Genomic DNA, 17,257 nt, shown 5'->3' on the forward strand with positions numbered 1-17,257 from the left:
GCTAGATTTGCTAGATGTGTTGCTGGTTCCAACTGGGGTCAAAACTAATTCTGTGTCCCTTTATTTGTTCTGGTATATTTCATTGTGCTTTGATTACTTTTCACTTATGTCCATTTATTCCTAAACCACTGTGACATCTACTCTTTTATTTATCTAGAAGTTCATGTTCATTCTGTTTAGAAATTCTAGCATTAGAGGCAATAAATTTTCCACTGATAATTGCTGTAGTTGTATCTCAGAACACGCACATTTTAAAGCTTTTTTCCTGATTATAAAAGTAACACTTTTTTTGTAAAGATAAAAGTAAATATTCGGGAATATATAAATTAGATGATGAAGACCTCTCTTTTCTGTAATTCCATTCCCTATACTACAACCACCCCCCAACCAATACCTTAACTAATTTTACAATGTGGTGAATATTCCTTAAAAAATTTTCTAGGCTATTGAGAGTACATATGTATATAATAATCTCTTTTTAACAGAAATGGAATCATACTTTCATACTTAACCTAAAATTAGTTCTTTTCACTTAAGCATATAAATGGTAACTCGCCATATTGGTACATATAGGCTTCTCTCAACGGCAACATGATATTCAGTTGTATGGCTACAGTCATATACATTTCACAAGCTCCCTCTTGACTGACAGTTCAGTTGTTTACAATTTTGGATATTACAAATACTGCTGCAATAAACATTCTTACTCATACATCTTTGCACACTTGTATAAATACGTATGTTACTGTAAGATTTGTAGTTTTCTCATGATTATCCCTCAGCTACCAAACAAAGTTGCCTAGGATTACAAACAAGGTTGTCTAAGACAATGACCCTCATTTTAAAGTAGCATGACTGAAGAAACAACAGGAAATGCCTACTTAATATGGTTTTATATGGTTCAGGGTAGGTGGCAATGGAAAATTTGCAAAAGAAATACAGGAAGGGACCTAAATGGAATTATTTTAAAAAGAAAATCAAAAAAGGAGGATTCCAGGTCTTATAATGTATGAAACCAACTTTGTAGGTTTCAAAACGTGTGGGGTGCTACAGTCTAACTGCTACCCTACAGACTCTCCTCTCATCAGTCAGTGTAGGTAAAAATTCACATACACCCAGCTTTGACAGTTCTACTGGTCAATGTGGATACACAGAAGTAACCACACACCACGAAGATAAAGCCTAGGATCAAAACAAGCAAGAAAAACTTCTGCTCGAATGTTCTCCCCACCCTCACTGTTACCAAGGGTGCTAAGCCGACCTGGAGTGGGGAGTAGAACAGGGTGTTAACACAACCAAGTAATCCTAACTAGAGGGGACAGAGGAATAACTGAAGATAATAGAAATTAATTAATTTGAAAATGGAGCTCAGCTAGTTATTTTTCAAAAGCTCCAAGAGTTCTTATTTCCAAAAATATTAAAAATTAAATAGATAAACCAATATAGGCTCAGGCTGAACAAAGTATACCCTGACATATATGAAAGAATGTTAGTGGTGTTCAGGCAAGGTGTGATGAGAAATAATTCTGGAAAAGTAGACAGGTGTCAGACAAAAGACAGTGTTGTGCATCACACTAAAGAATGTGGACTCTATCCAGGGGACAACTGGGACTGTTTTGCACTTTTTGTTTTTTGTTTTTTTTTTGGAGACAGGGTCTCACTCTGTTGTCCAGTCTGAAGTGCAGTGGCACACTAGTAGTTCATTGTAACCTCAAACTTTTGGGTTCAAGCAATCCTCCTGCCTCAGCCTCCTGAGTAGCCAGGACTACAGGTACACACACTACACCCAGGTAAATTTTTCTATTTTTTTGTAGAGACAGAGTCTCACTATGTTGCCCAGGCTTGTCTCAAACTCCTGGCCTCCAGCAATCCCCTCACCTTAGCTTCCCAAAGCACTGGTATTATAGGTGTGAGCCACCAGGCCTGGCCTAAATTTCCCCTTTTAAGCAGAGGAGTAGATGATTACTTTTTACTCTTGGAGCAATTGCAGTGGACACTAGGACGGAGGAGGGAACTTTGAGGCAGAGAGGACAGAAAAGAGACTGTAGCAATTCTCCAAATGAGAACTAGCATGGACAGTGGCAATGAATAAAGAACATGGTTCTTAGAGAAACTAAGAGAAAAGAGGAAGTATAAGAAGACGCTCAGTTTCATTGTTGGATAAATGTTTTCTTATCTATAAAGGGATAATTTTTAATACAGTTATTGTAAAGATTATAAAAGTGGGTTTGTTTAAAGTTAACTTATATCCTATCTTTGTTTGAGCAAAGATTTGCTGCAACTTAAATTAGAGTAATGGATGTTGTCTTAATCCATTTGCGCTGCTATAACAGAATGCCTGAGGCTGGGTAATTTATAAAGAAGAGAAATGGCTTTCTCACAGTACTGGGGGCTGGGAAGTCCAAGATCAAGACACCAGCGTCTGGTGTCTGGTGAGGGCCTTCTTGCTGTGTCCTCACATAGCAGAAGGTGGAAGGACAAAAAGGAGATGAATGCTGTGTCCTCACATGGCAAAAAAGCAGAAGAGAACAAACTCACTCCTGCAAGCTCTTTTCATAACAGCATTAATCCATTCATGAGGCAGAAGCCTTATGACCTAAACAGCCCTCCCATGAGGCCCGAGCTCCCAACACTGTTGCACTGAGGATTAAGTTTTCAACACATTAATTTGGGGGACACATTCACACCATAGCAGATATAAACACACTATAAAATGCCCCATGAATGTGCACTATTGCCATTTATTACTAGCACTGGCACATCCATGAATGTCCATGAGTTTAGAGACTGTGAGTTTGCCATGCTGTGCAGGACAGGGCAGAGGGGCAGCTTGGTGGGCTCTGCCCAGATGATTCCAACACCAAGGTTTATCAAACAAATATTGGAGTTGTGAACTCAATGGGTCTGAAACCAGGGCACTCACTGTGAGTCAGACCCTGTAGCAGACCCTGTATGTGTTTATTTCACTTTATTTTCAGAACAAGGATTTTTTTTAAAGACTTCACAGATGAGAAAATGCAAGGCTTTTTCCACTTATGAGATTAATTAGCATCACCCGTGGAAGTCAGAGGGGCCCACACTGACTTCTTCATGCTTTCTCAATGATGTAGAACCCTCTGTGTCTGCAAGGGCAGCGCTGCAGTTCAATAGAAATATGTCCATAGCAGCTCTATCCAGCTGCAGCCCTCCAGGAGTTGAAGACAGCCTGGTGTGGGGTAGGCACGACTAGCAAGTGGTGCTTCTGTGGGAAGAACAAGCCCTGTCTCTTCTGTGTGGTTATCCATTCTCTTTTTCCTTCTGTCCAAGGCAGCCCCAGGGTCCCTCCCTTCCCCTGGTAGGACCCTGATGGTGGCTCTCATGCTCTTCTTGTTGGTCATCCCTATTCTCAGTTATGCTGACCCCTGCTGCCCTTCCCAGTGGCTTCAGTCAGCTGCCACGTTACAGCTCAGTCTTGTAGTTGTGGTGGGACCTCTCCCCACCGAGGCTACAACTCTCTTATTAGGCTCACAAGACAAGAAGACTGAATTTTCAGTTCTTTGCAGACAAGTTAGGTAGAAGGACTTTAAAACTGTCACCATCCATTGTCCCCCCAGCATCATCTTTAAGGGCAAAGATGCTGCTGAACCAATAAAACATCTGACAAAATGTCCCAGTGTCACCTTTAACTAGCCCCTATTCTCACCTTTGACAGCCACCTCTCTGGCTCCCAACTTGGCTTAATCCTAAACATGGGGTTTCTGGCTGCCCCAGAAGTGGCTCCGTTGGGTAAGTCCTATTAGGACCCCCATGGCTTGCACCTGGTGGGCTGACTATCAGAGGTCAGGACCCCTCACACTGACCTGGCCCAACCTTGATTTTGCTTCTACCAAGTCCTATTGTGTTCACCTAAACCCCCTCCCCACCCAACACTCACACGCACACACCCCTCACAAGGGTCTGGCTGTCCTGGGTGACCATGAGCCACCAGGAACAGGGATTTTTAAAGACAGGTCTTGGGCAGCAACTTCTACCAAGACAACAGGAAGAATAAAAGAAGTCAGACTCTGTGGGTTAAAATGCTAGGGCAATGACTGTCAACACCTGAACCATGGATGAAGTCCGGGCCATGGAAATACAGAAGAAGTGGAGGGAATAGAGCCGGGTCGGAGCAGGGAAGGAGCAGCGGAGAGGCTGAACACAGGCCACAAATCTCACTGATGCTTTTAACTTCTGATTACGGGCAGCAGGAGAAGCGTTCATGGGCAAGTCCTGCCAGCTTAAAAGGTGGAGGGAGGGTTTGCTGCCAACAGTTAAATGGTACCAGGGACAGGGTACAAGCCCCTGGACTCTACCCAGAGAAGAATTCCCAGGGTAGCCATGACCCTCGGCAAGGCTGTTGCTGCCACTCTTCCCCAGTCCCCAGGCCTGGCCCCCGTGGCAAGTCCCAGAGTAGGAATCAGCATCAAGAATCTAGCAAAGCAAGACTCAGAAGCCAAGGAAGGTTCTAAAGTCTTAGAGCAGTGTTCATCAAAGCACATGCTCAGAGCACACTGGACGTAAGGAAATGGCAGCTTAGAGAGGCAAGGAAGCCGGCCCCTAGTCTGGGTCACTCCCTCAACCCCCACTGACCCTATCACTGTGTCATCTACAGGCAGCCTGGGAGACCCAGGGGACAAGGGCTGTCAGCATCTTATCGACCAGCCTTTCGGTTGGCTCTATCAGAGGCAGGCTAGGAGTCCAACCCCAGTCCTAAATGATTGCATGTCCATAGAGATTTGCTGGGGAGAACTCGAGATGGCTGGCTAGAAGCTGCTAATACATACCACTCTCACAGAGAGGAAACAAAGTGGCATTGAACACTAGCTCTACACTAGCAGGAGGCCATGTTGGGATTCATCAAGGCCACGTCAAGACTCACAGAGAGTAGAGAGGAGCAAAGCAGGGCAGCCACCCACCTGAGATCAACATGGAGCCACAGGAAGCTCCCTACTGCGGGAAAGGGTGAGTGAGCAAGAGCACCCCAGGGACCCACACTTCCACCAGAGACCTCTGCAATCCTGTGCACAGGAGATCCCCCATAACCTCCCCAGGGCTCCAGGTGAACACAGAGAGACACCTGGAGTCTGGGCAGAGTCACTGCTCAAGCCCTTGTGAAGTCCCAGGGGCCTTGGATCCCTGAGCAACCCGACACCAGCTGCCATAGTCCCTCCAACCAGGAATGACAGGCTTTTTCACAAGCTCTAGGTTAGGGGCCACATCCATGGTGCTGAGGAGCAGCAGGACTGCAGGCCCTGCCTTTCCTGCTCCTCACCAGGCAAGGCCCACTGGCCTGGGTCGCCAGCACAGTCACCCTACTCCTGCCTGAGCACTCTGGCCAGTCATGGCTCTGCATTTCTCTGGGAAGCATCTCCCAGAGGTAACCCCACAGGCCTACTGCACTGCCCTTAGGCTGGAGAGGGAGCAAAGAGCCAGAGAGCTATTGTGGCCTCCAGCTTGCCGCAGCTCCACTATGGAGAAGAGGTCAGACTGTTTTCCGGGCAATCCCATGCCCATGCTGCTTCTCACCAGGCAGGGTCTCCCAGTTTGGGCCCATAGCACAGCCACCCACCCTGCTTGATCAAGATCACCCTGCTTGATCACTCCTATCTGCCACGGCTCTGTGCTTCTCTAGGGTAGAGCTCCCAGAAGCAACTGACTGGCCCTCAGCCATCCACCTGGCACTGGGATCCCCACTTTTACTTCCCCCCAGGCTGGAGAGAGAACAAAAAGCATGAGTGCCTTTACTGGAGCCACCAGCACACCAGCAGCTGCCCTACAGAGGCAGCCAGATTCTTTCCTCATGATCCCCCCACCTTCCCTGCCCTCTTCCAAATGGGGCTTGCTGCCTTCTGGCTTCCAGTGCACCCACACTGCCCTGCATGAGCATTTCAGCTTTAGCCCAGAGCCCTACTTAAAACCCTACCCCCACAGCCTATGAGTTTCCCTTGGGCTTCCACCACCTAAGCACCCTGTCTGTCCCCATCTGAGAGTTCAGTTAGTGACCTGGGGACCAGCCAAATCACCTGAGCCCCCAGACTCTTCAGGACTTATACACACTGTCCACCCAGCCATCTAGGGGCCAAGGAGTTAAAGAACTACCTAGTCCATTCCAGTTCTGCTGGCACCTGACCACTTCCCCTAGAGCCTGAGGTTAGACTGCCCTAACCAGCCAACACCACAACAACCAACAAACCCCTGCACAGGCCCAAAGACAGAGCTCCCCATCCTCCTACACAAAGAAGTAGCACTATCACATTAGAGAAGAGGGGAGCCACAAAGTATCTGTATTAGGTTGAGTGATGAAGTTCTGCCCCAAAACCACTCCCACAGAGAATCACAAATTAGTCAATCCCCAAGGCTCTCAACCACATTGTGCTCCAGAGATAGGCTATGATGTGCATCTGAATTAGGAGTCCTGAGCGCCGGAAGCGGAGTGAGACAGAAGAGCAGTCCACATTCCTGTCTATCAAGGATGAGGGGCTGGTGCAGCCCCCCACCGCACCCCCATGCAGAGACCTCAGCTCATTTCACTAGGAGCTCCTCCCAGCCACCCTCATCAGGGAAGGCACCTACATTAAACACAGCGATATTCTTGGGCAAGCCGGGGCTCCAGCTCTGCCTAGCTGTTTCACTCCACCCCACAAAACAGGAAGCACATGGCAGGGAGCACTTTGTGGTCCAGCCCATCACCTAAAACAACAGAGAGCATCTCACAGTAAACAAAGATCAGGTACATACCCATTGCTTGCGCCATGCTGGCTCTTACCCATAAGTGCCATCTACTGGCCCACACGCTGAACTGCATAGCCCAGTATAAAACCTACTGGTGGAAGTGCATAGGACCATAGAAGCAAAGTCAAAAAAAACCCTACCCAACATACCCTACAGTCACACCCTCTAGTAAGGTGGGAGAAAGAGAAAGAAAGAAAAAAAAAAAACAATAGTAATATAGGGAAAGAAAAAGGGGGAGAGTCTACCATGGAGAAAGAGAAAGAAAGAAAAAAAACAATAGTAATACAGGGAAAGAAAAAGGGGGAGAGCCTATCATCATGAAAATGATTACAAAAATTAGAAATGCCAGCATCTCCAAATGAGAAGGAACCAGCACAAGAATTCTGGCACCATGAAAAATCTGCATGTTGTGATACTACCAAAGGATCACACTAGCTCTCTAGCAATAGCCCACAACCAAAATGGAAACCCAGAAGCGTCAGATAAAGGATTCAAAGCCTGGATTACAAAAAATTTCAATGATTTTCAAGATGAGGTTTAAAATCAATGTAAAGAAACCAGTAAAACAATCCAGGAAATGAAGGAAGAGATAAACACCTTAAAAGAAATTAATCAGAGATTCCGGAGTTGAAAAATTCGATTAAGGAATATCAAAACACAACTGAAAACTTTGTCAATAGACTAGATCAAACAGAAGAAAGAATTTCAGAGCTTGAAGACTGGTCCTTTTAGCTAACCCAGGAATTATTTTAATGAAGAGAATAAACAAAAAGAATTTTTTAAAATGAACAAAGTCTTTAAGATGTGTGGGGTTGTATAAAACGACCCAACCTACAAATCACTGGCATTCCTGAGGGAGAAGGAGAAAAAGGTAACAACCCAGAAAACATATTTGAAGAAATAATTCATGAAAATTTCCCTAATCTTGTTAGAGATGTAGGCATTCAGGTACAAGAAATCCAGAGAACATTTGCAAGATACTACACAAAATGAGCATCACCAAGGCATAGAGTCACCAGACTGTCCAATCTTAAGAAAAAAATCTTAAAGGCGGCTATAGAAAAAGATCACATACAAAGGGAACTCCATCAGGCTAACAGCAGGCTTCTCAGCAGAAACCCTATAAGCCAGAAGAGACTGGGGCCTATTTTCAGCATTCTTAAAGAAAAGAAACTCCAGCCAAGAATTTCATATCCCACCAAACTAAACTTCATAACTAAAGGAAAAATAAAATCATCCTCAGACAAGCAAGCGCTAAGGAAATTCATTACTGCTAGACCAGCATTACGAGAGATCCTTAAGGGAGTTCTAAACATGGAAAAGAAAGAACAATACCTGCTACCACAGAAACACACTTAAGTACAGAGCCCACAGACTCTATAAAGCAACTACTCAATCGAAACTACATAACAACCTATTAACAACTTTACAATAGGATCAAATCATCAGTATGAATACTAACCTTGAATGCAAATGGTCTAAATACCTCACATAGAAGGCATAGAGTGGCAAGGTGGATTTAAAAAAAAAAAAGTGAGACCCATTCATCTGCTGTCTTCAAAAGATCCATCTTACATGTAATGATACCCATAGGCTCAAAGGAAAGAGATGGATACATCAGGTATCAGATAAAACAGACTTTAAGCCAGCAACAGCAAAAAAGGACAAAGAAGGGCATTATATACTGATAAAGAGTTCAATTCAACAGAAAGACTTAACTATCCTAAATATATATGCACCCAACAACCAGATTCACAAAATAAGTGCTTTTAGAACTACGAAAAGACTTAGGCAGTCACACATTAATAGTGGGGGACTTCAAAATCCCACTGACAGCATTAGACAGATCATTGAGGCAAAAAACTAACAAGGAAATTCTGGACTTAAATTCGACCCTTGACCAATTGGACCTAATGGACATCTACAGAACACTCCACCCATCAACCACAGAATATACATTCTTCTCATTTGCACATGGGACATACTCTAAATCAACCACACACTTGGCCATAAATCAAGTCTCAATAAATTCAAAAATATCAAAATCATATCAAGCATACTCTCAGACAACAGTGCAACAAAAATTGGAATCAATACCAGGAAGATCTTCCAAACTCACACAACTACACAAAAATTAAGCAGCTTGCTCTTGAATAGCTTTGGGGTAAACAAAATTAAGGCAGAAATCAAAAAATTATTTGAAATAAATAAAAATAGAGATATATCAAAATTTCTTGGATGCAGCAAACGCAGTGTTAAGAGGAAAAAGTTATAGTGCTAAACACCTACATTAAGACATTAGAAAGCTCTCAAATCAAGTAATATTACAACTAGACAAATTAGAAAAACAAGAACAAATTAACCCCAAAGCCAGCAGAAGAAAAGAAATAACTGAAATCAGAGCAGAACTGAACAAAATTGAGATCTAGAAGTCCACACAAAAAAATCAACAAAACCAAAAGTTGGTTATTTGAAAGGACACACAAGATCAAAAGACCACTAGCTAGCCTAACAAAGAAAAACAGAAAGATGATCCAAACACCCACAATCAGAAATGACAAGACTGGCATTACAATCTCACAGAAATACAAGATTCTCAAAGACTACTATGAACACCCATATGCACACAAACTAGAAAATCTAGCTCTTTCCCTGCCGCCGCGGAGTCGCGCGGAGGCGGAGGCTTGGGTGCGTTCAAGATACCGCTTCACCCGTAACCCACCGCCATGGCCGAGGAAGGCATTGCTGCTGGAGGTGTAATGGAGGTTAATACTGCTTTACAAGAGGTGCTGAAGACCGCCCTCATCCAGGATGGCCTAGCACGTGGAATTCGCGAAGCTGCCAAAGCCTTAGACAAGCGCCAAGCCCATCTTTGTGTGCTTGCATCCAACTGTGATGAGCCTATGTATGTCAAGTTGGTGAGGCCCTTTGTGCTGAACACCAGATCAACCTAATTAAGGTTGATGACAACAAGAAACTAGGAGAATGGGTAGGCCTCTGTAAAATTGACAGAAAAGGGAAACCCCGTAAAGTGGTTGGTTGCAGTTGTGTAGTAGTTAAGGACTATGGAAACGAGTCTCAGGCTAAGGATGTTATCGAAGAGTACTTCAAATGCAAGAAATGAATAAATAAATCTTTGGCTCACAAAAAAAAAAGAAAATCTAGAGGAAGTAGATAATTTTCTTGACACATGCAACTTCCCAAAATTGACTCAGGAAGAAACCGAAACACTGAACAGACCAATGCTAAGTTCCAAAACTGAGTCAGTAATTTATTTTAAACCTATCCACTAAAAAAAATAAAATAAAATAAACCACACACTGGATTACACAGATTCACTACCAAATTCCACCAAATGTACAAAGAGTTGGTACCAATTCTACCAAAACTATTCCAAGAAACTGAGAAAGAGGGACTCTTCCCTGATTCATTATACTAAGCTAATATTACCCAGATACCAAAATCTGGTAAAGACACAACAAAAAAAGAAATCTACAGGCCAATATCCCTGATGAACATAGAGGCCAAACTGTCAACAAAATACAAGCAAATTGAATCCAACAGCACATCAAAAAGTTAATTCGCCATGATCAAGTAGGCTTTATTCCTGGGATGCAAGGTTGGTTCAACACACACAAATCGGTAAATGTGATTCAGCACATAAACAGAACCTAAAATAAAAATCATATGATGATCTCAATAGGTGCAGAGAAACCTTTCAATAAAATTCAACATCTTTTCATGATAAAAGCTCTCAGCAATCTAGGCATCAAAGGAACGTATTTCAAAATAATAAGAGCCATTTGTGACAAACCCACATCATTTTGAATGGGCAAAAGCTGGAAGCATTCTCCTTAAAAACTAGAACATAAGGATGCCCACTTTCACCACTCCTATTCAACACTGTACTAGAAATTCTAGACAGAGCAATCAGGCAAGAGAAAGCAATGAAAGGCATCCAAATAGGAAAAAAGGAAGTCAAATTATCTCTTTCTGGCCAGGCACGGTGGCTCACAACTGTAATGCCAGCACTTTGGGAGGCCGAGGTGGATGTATCACGACGTCAGGAGTTCAAGACCAGCCTGGCCAACATGGTGAAACCCTGTCTCTACTAAAAATACAAAAATTAGCCAGACATGGTGTTGCACACCTGTAATCCCAGCTACTTAGGATGCTGAGACAGGAGAATCACTTGAACCCAGGAGGTGGAGGTTGCAGTGAGCTGAGATCGCACCACTGCTCTCCAGCCTGGGCAACAGAGTGAGGCTCCAACTCAAAAAATTAAAAATTAAAAAATCTCCTTTCACTGACAATTCTATACCTAGAAAATGCTAAATATTCTGCCAAAAGCCTCCTAAAACTGATGAACAACTTCAGTAAATTTTCAGGATACAAAATCAAAAATCAATAGCATTTCTATACACCAGTAACACTCAAGCTGACAGCCAAAAAAAGAATCCCATTTACAATAGCCCCCTTCAAAAAAAAAAAAAAAATATATATATATATACACACACACACACACACACACACCCCTAGGAAAACATCTAAGCAAGGAAGTGAAAGAGCGCTATAAGGAGAACTGCAAAACACTACAGAAGGAAATCATAGATGGGCCAGGTGCAGTGGCTCATACCTGTAATCCTAGCACTTTGGGAGACCAAGCCGATGGATTACTTGAGCCCCGGAATTCAAAACCAGCCTGGACGACCATGACAAGATTCCATCTCTACAAAAAAGTACAAAAATTAGATGACGTGATGGTGTGCACCTGGTTCCAGCTACTCAGGAGGCTGAGGTGGGAGGACCGCTTGAGCCTGGGAGGCAGAGGTTACAGTGAGCCAAGATTGTGCCACTGCACCACAGCCTGGGTGACAGAGTGAGACCCTGTTTCAAAAAAAATGAAGAAGGAAAGGAAAGGAAAAAGGAAAAGGAAAGGAAAGAAAAGGAATCATATAAACAAATGGAAAAACTTTCCATGTTCATGGATTGGAAGAATCACTATTACTAAAATACTGCCCAAAGCAATCTGCAGATTCAACACTATTCCTATCAAACTACCGACATAATTTTTCACCGAATTAGAAAAAACACTATTCTTTAAAAAGTCCAAATAGCCAAAGCAATCCTATGCAAAAAGAACAAAGTCAGAGGCATCACATTACATGACTTCAAACCGTACTATAAGGCTACAGTAACCAAAACAGCATGATATCGGTACAAAAACCGACACATAGACCCAACGAATGGAACAAAGAATCCAGAAATAAAGCCACACACCTACAACCATCTGATATTTGATGAAGTCAACAAAAACAAGCAATGGAGAAAGGACTCTATATTCAATAAATGCTACAGGGATAACTGGCTAAGCATATGCAAAAGAATGAAACTGGACCCCTACTTTTCACCAAATACAAAAATTCAAGATGGATCAAAGATTAAAATATAAGACCTCAAGCTATAAAAATCCTAGAAGAAAACCTGAGAAATACCATTCTAGACATGGTGCATGGCAAAGAATTTATGACCAAGACCTCGAAAAGCGATCTCAACAAAACAAAAGCTGACAAGTGGGCCCTATTAAGCTAAAGAGCATCTGCACAGCAAAAGAAACTCCCAACAAAGTAAACAGACAACCTATAGAATGAGAGAAAATAGTCAAACTATGCATCTGACAAAGATCTAATATTGAGACTCTGTAAGAAACTTAAATCAGCAAGCAAAAAACAACCCCATCAAAAAATAGGCAAAGGACATGAACAGACACTTTTGAAAAGAAGACAAATGGCCAAACATATGAAAAAAATGCTCCACATTACCAATCATCAGAGAGAAGCAAATCAAAACCACTATAAGACACTATCTCATATCAGTCAGAATGGCTATTACTAAAAAGTCAAAAAATAACAGATGCTGGCAAGGCTATGGGGAAAATGGAATGCTTATACACAGTTGCTGGGAATGTAAATTAGTTCTGCCACTGTGGAAAGCAGTTCAGATATTTCCCAAAGAACTCAGAACTATCATTCAACCTAGTCATCCCATTACCAGTATATATCCAAAGGAAAATAAATCATTCTACCAAAAAGACACATGCTCTCTCATGTTCATCACAACACTATTCACAATAGCAAAGACATGGAATCAACCTAGGTACCCATCCATGGTGGACTGGATAAACAAAATGTGGTACATATATACCATGGACTACTATACAGCCATAAAAAAGAGCAAAATTTTGTCCTTTCAGCAACATGGATGCAGCTGGAGGCCGTTATGCTAAGCGAACTAACATGAGAACAGAAAAACCAAATACCACATGTTTTCACTTATAAGTGGGAGCTAAACATTGGGTACACATGGACACAAAGATTGGAAAAATAGACACTACAGATTCCAAAAGGGGGCAGGGAGGGAGGGGGTAGGGGCTGAAAAGCTTCCTGTCAGGTACTTTGCTCACTACCTGGATGACAGGATCAATTGTACCCCAATTGTATACCCATGTAATACCCATGTATACCCATGTAATACTTGTACACGTACCATTTGAATCTAAAACAAAAGTTGAAATTTTTTTTTTTTTTTTTGAGACAGAATCTCACTCTGTCACCCAGGCTGGAGTGCAGTGGCCGGATCTCAGCTCACTGCAAGCTCCGCCTCCCGGGTTTACGCCATTCTCCTGCCTCAGCCTCCCGAGTAGCTGGGACTACAGGCGCCCGCCACCTCGCCCGGCTAGTTTTTTGTATTTTTTAGTAGAGATGGGGTTTCACCATGTTAGCCAGGATGGTCTCCATCTCCTGACCTCGTGATCTGCCCATCTCGGCTTCCCAAAGTGCTAGGATTACAGGCTTGAGCCACTGCGCCCGGTCAAAGTTGCAATTTTTAATAAAGAGATTTGCTGAATAGATAAATGAGGTAAAGGGACCAGGGAGACTGTAAAGGGGAAAATACAATAATAAGAAAAAGGGGGATATTTTTTGGTAGCTACTGTGTGACCACCATTATATCCACACAACAACCCAAACCTATCTGGTCATTCCTCTGCCTAAAATCCCTCAGTGACTTCTACTGCAGTCAGAGTAAAATCTAAAAGCCTCAGGGAAGCCTTCAAGGCCTTCCGGGACCTGGCCCCTGGCTGCATTTTCAGTCTCACCTCTTGCCAGGCCCAGTCACACTCCCCACCACCCCACCCCAACCTGCCCTGTGCTCTGCACTCCAGATTGCAGCTTCAGACTTACTTCCATATATCATTCTGCCATTGCTTTTTTCACTCAATATATCATTGACATCTGGCTGTGCCCACATGTTTAGGTTTATACCTGATACTTTATATGCATGAACTCACTTAATCCTCTCAAGAAATCTGTGAGACAGGGATAATTATACCTACTTACAATAAAAGAAATGGAGGCTGAGAGGTTAAGTGAGTTATTCAAGGTCATTGCTCATGCTAAGACATGCTCCCCCCACCCTCACTGGGCATCCTGCTGGTCACCCCTAAGGTGACCAGAAAACACAGGACAGGCAGAGGTTATATTAATAATTAGCCTCTCAGTCTAGTAGCTGGGACCTCAGAAACACTGGGTGGAGGGAGGCAAGGAGGCCAAGCCTGTCAGGAGTTTGGTGGGGAAGCTGACCTATGGTGACAAACTCATCCCGATTTGCCCAGGACTTTCCAGGTTTTAGCACTGAAAGTCTCACATCCTGGGAAACTCATCAGTCCTTTTCTTAAAACTGAAAGTTCTGCATGCCATGACTATCTCTCCTCTCAGTACCAAGAAAACGGGCTTGGTTAGTCACCCACACTCAGATCAGTTTCTCTGTCCAGCAGATAAGGTGTCCAGGACAGGCAGGGCTCCTAGGCATTCTCTCAGAGTCAGCATTAAAGCTACAGTTCAGATCATCAAACTGTACAAGACCCAGGCATAGACCCAATAGGAAAATGGGGCAGGGGGAAAAGGAGCCCCTCCACCATGGGCAAGGGCTGGCCAGAATCAGGCTGGATCAGGGTAGAGCAGAGGTCAGGGGGAAACTCAAGTCCAAATCTTTGACTGCCTTATTTGCAGTTGCTTTCCTAGTTTCTAGCATGGTATCCAGCACACAGCAAGTACTGGATGCATAATGAATGAATGGAGGAATGAATGAACAAATCGCCTAGCCCATTACATTTAAATCTGAGACTTCAAGCAGCTAGAACAGAACCCAGCTCAATGATAAAACTGCTAACAGACAACTTGGATCCATGGGAGAGGATTCAAAGGGCCAGGAAGGAAAACGCCGTTGGAGACAGAGTTATGCCAGAGAGAACAGCCAATCAATCCAGCTTTGCTGCTGGAGGGCTCACTGTCTGCTGGTGGTTCTTGGGGAAGAGGCTGCCGTTTCCAGCCATTTTTCCTTCTCTCAATTGCTGCCTTTGGAAAATACACCAAGAATGCAAGGCTTTCACTGAGGCCTTCTTCAAAAGCCTTCATTGTGAGGAAGTCTCCGTCATTAGCCAAAATTCGAGCCGAGTTTCTATCGGGCAATCACTTCTAACTTGTAAAGAGCTTTTTACCGTAATTATTCCAGCGGCTACAGGCGGGTGCGATGTGGCCAGGCCTGGGGAGCAGCAGCAGCACCATCTTGTGGCTCTTTGGAGAACACCACCGGGCTGTGTCTGCCCTTCACTGGGGTGTGTAAACCCGGTTTCAGACAATTCACAACACTGGATATCTTAACTAGGATATCTGCTCTGCTATTTAACAATCTGATCCATTGCTCAACCTTTATAAAGATCAAAAAACAAAATCAATCCCCAAATTCAGCATGGATTCAATGGCATGTAACCTTTGTGTTTTCAGAAGTTTCCCAGAGAAAATGTACATTTGCTGAGCTAACTAATATGCAATACACAGGTGCAGATTAAGGAACAACTACACTTTTCACAGGCCTTCCCCTATACAAATATGCCTTTCTTGCTCATTGAAGGAAACACTGATTTTTGAACTAAATGATTTGTTCATTTACTTAACAAATATTTATTGAGTGCCTGTTACGTGCAAGACAGGTATGAGGCACTGGATGTACCACAGTGAGGAAAACAAATATGGTCCCTGTCTGCTCTAGTGCATATAGTCTAGTGGGGGAGGCAACATAAGTCAAATAATTAATGAGATACTAGTGCCCTGGAAAAAGTGCTAGGAAGGAAGACACACGGGTGGTGAGCCAGTGTGCTCGGGCAGTGAGTGTGATGTAGGACAAGGAGTCAAATAGAGCTTCTTTTATGATGGGTAAGCTAAAAACAAAAAGTCTCAATTCTCTGCCAGGAAACTCAGAGAGACCAAGAGCTTTCAAGCATTGCATTGACAAGCCTGCTGGGAATTGATTGCTGGGAACAATTTGAACTAACCCCCAGTGTTAAGGGTGTTTCATCTGGTTCCCTTTCACTCCCCCACGCACAATACACACATATATATCCACACATGCACACACACGCACACACACACATTCACATACATACACATGCACAATTGATTTATCATCTCTTTGTGCTGACGAGGAATTAAATTATGTGCAGATGAGAACCGCAGTCATATGGAGTTATGCTTAGTTGGGGAAGAGCTGAAAGGTTCTTTAAAAGAAAGCCTTATCTCTGAGGTTCAGACAAGCTGGGTTTGTAGAACAGCAGCTGAGGCTCCCCCAGGGCATTAGGGCTCTGGCTGGAGTCCCCCAAGGAAGGGAAGATGAGGTTACAGCTCCACACAGTTGGGAGACTTCACAGGTGTAGAAATTCAGGCTTGAAAGGGACCTTAAAGTTCACCCTGTCCTGATGTTTGAAAGAGGATGGTGGAATGCACGTGAGTCTTAGAATCGAACAGACACAGATCCTAGGCCTGGCTACAGCATGATTTGCCAATTCAACTTCTCTGAGCCATTTCATCATCTGTGAAATGAAATTAAGGATCTCTATGCTGCAAGCAGGCTCAAGTTCTATTACTGGGCTTCTTCCTGAAAGCCCTGCTCTCTCTGCCCTGCATGATAGGGGATCCTTTCACCAAAAATTATTCGTTCTTTCTGCAAAACGATAACTCGACATTCAATATTTTTAGTTTATATTAATTGTATAAAGAATATATTTTAATATGCTATTTTCCATACTGACATAAATATAAATCATTGAATAATTAAATTGGTGGATAGGGACAGCTCGTCCTTACAGAAGAACACTAATAAATACAAGGAATAATGGAAATAGAAAATCACCGTCAGGCAAACACCACCATATAATTGTTGCAAGCAAGATACTTATTAAATACAAATGGAGAAACAGGAACTTAATGGTGAAGAAACCTGGCAGACAGCACCTTTACCAAGAGATCAACGTCAATATCACAGGTAATAAAATATATCAACATCAGTGATGCGATGCCCTGAGAAGAGCAATACGTCCCTTCTATGATATTCTTGCCAAATGCACAATCTCAGTCTAATCATGAAAAACACCTGACAAATCCAAATTGAGGGT

The 17,257-nt window shown here is 43.2% G+C and overlaps 1 pseudogene across 1 annotated transcript; it reads left to right on the forward strand.

The window, feature by feature from the left end:
• The first annotated feature begins 9,400 nt into the window (after nucleotides 1-9,400).
• LOC105502485 lies at nucleotides 9,401-9,910 on the forward strand (annotated as a pseudogene). Its single transcript, XR_001000347.1, has one exon. The product of XR_001000347.1 is annotated as a 40S ribosomal protein S12 pseudogene (transcript).
• The last annotated feature ends 7,347 nt before the right edge of the window (nucleotides 9,911-17,257 follow it).

The sequence above is a fragment of the Colobus angolensis genome, unplaced genomic scaffold, assembly GCF_000951035.1.
Source record: "Colobus angolensis palliatus isolate OR3802 unplaced genomic scaffold, Cang.pa_1.0 Scaffold8, whole genome shotgun sequence".
In the NCBI taxonomy this organism is placed as follows: domain Eukaryota; kingdom Metazoa; phylum Chordata; class Mammalia; order Primates; family Cercopithecidae; genus Colobus; species Colobus angolensis.